At 44.0% G+C, this 1,463-nt stretch overlaps 1 protein-coding gene across 5 annotated transcripts in view; it reads left to right on the forward strand.

The window, feature by feature from the left end:
• Positions 1 to 477: 477 nt before the first annotated feature.
• sestd1 (SEC14 and spectrin domains 1) overlaps positions 478 to 1,463 on the forward strand; it is a 35,869-nt gene continuing 34,883 nt past the window's right edge. For all 5 annotated transcript variants that reach the window (XM_037976200.1, XM_037976201.1, XM_037976202.1 and 2 more), the window contains exon 1: positions 478 to 731. The gene's annotated coding sequence lies outside the window, so the exon portion shown is untranslated. The remainder of the gene's footprint in view (positions 732 to 1,463) is intronic.

The following is a 1,463-nucleotide window of genomic DNA, read 5'->3' on the forward strand; positions in this document are numbered from 1 at the left end:
GCTTTGGCCGACTGTTTGTGGGTTTTAAGTAGCAATAAGAAAAATGCACCAGTGCTGGTTTATATACCAGACTCAGTAATGTCAAAACACTGGAATTTAAACACATGCAGCACCTATAAAATCTGTTTTTATCTTATTTTATACTCATTACCTATGTATTTAGACATGCATGTCCTCCTGCTGGGCCTTGACTATCAGCCGCAGCAATAACATCTGGAGAGGTATCGTCTTAGTCTTAACAGAAAAAACTCAAGTGCAACAATATGCAAATAATTACAACATTATATCGTATTTTGATGTTTTAACCAGTTAACAGTTTGTGCTTATTTAATGTGATCTTTCTGGTTGAAAATATTGCCATGTTTGTGGCAAATTTGGACCGTGTCTCTGTTGGATCAGAGGTAAAGAGCGCCTCAGAGCTCTTATTTTGAAATGCTTCCCCGGAAGTCGTGATTTGTTGATTCAACTTTACTGCGGCTGCGCAGTGGAACGAGCTCCACCGCCTGGTTTCTGTGGGCTTTCACTGTTGTTAGAGACGAGCAGAGGAATAATTGAAAATTACTGTATTTTCACTAGAAAACAAAGTCTGTGTCCGCTAAATTACTATCCCCAGAGGAGAAAGGGAAGGAGGAGAAGGAGGAAGGGCTGTAGAGGAGAAGGAGAAACGAAGGAGGAGGAAAATTGGACCCGTGAGTTGGAAAATGCTCCGGATTTGACTGGGGGGAAAAAAGGTAAGAAAAGCCGTCGGATCGATCCTCGTGGTTGGGCCGAGGCTGGAGTTGTCGACGCTGCGGTGAGGGCGGTCACAGCCGCAGTCTCTGCAGCTGCTGAATGTAGGTCATTGTGTCTCTGGGTCGAGCCGAACCGAGCCATACTGGGCCGAACCATCCTGCAGAAAGAGAGAGAGAGCGAGAGGGAGAGGGAGAGGGAGAGGGAGGGAGAGAAGCTGCAGGAGGAAGGGAAAAGGAGGATGGAGGTGAAGCTTTGCAGCAGGAAGCAGAACAAACTAAAACACACATCAAGAAACAGAAAAAAACAAGTAGAAACCAAACATGTTGAGTCATAATAATGTCAAATTCAAGCAAAGTTAGGCAGAGTTACTGCACTTAGAGGGGATCAATGAAAACTACTAACTGTTTAAAACCGCAGTGAAGTTAGTTTCAAGTTGGATATTCGATATTCGAGCTCCGCGGAGTTAGCGGCGTCCAGCTCACGGCTGCCCCGAAACAGGAGCGCTAATGTCGGCCAGCCGTTCTCTGCCGGCCCCTCCTCTCACGCGCTGTGGTTCACTTAGGGACCGTCAATAAATTTTCCTTACCCCTCGCTCCTGAAAAACAAATATTAATATATTTTTTGTTGTTTCACCAACTGGTACAAAACCTTTGGTAAATCATGCTACGAAATTATATAAATGAGGCACAATATATTTTATCCCATTTGAACCCTTTTTTTATTTTTTAGAT

The sequence above is a fragment of the Kryptolebias marmoratus genome, linkage group LG6, assembly GCF_001649575.2.
Source record: "Kryptolebias marmoratus isolate JLee-2015 linkage group LG6, ASM164957v2, whole genome shotgun sequence".
Taxonomy (NCBI): Eukaryota; Metazoa; Chordata; class Actinopteri; order Cyprinodontiformes; family Rivulidae; genus Kryptolebias; species Kryptolebias marmoratus.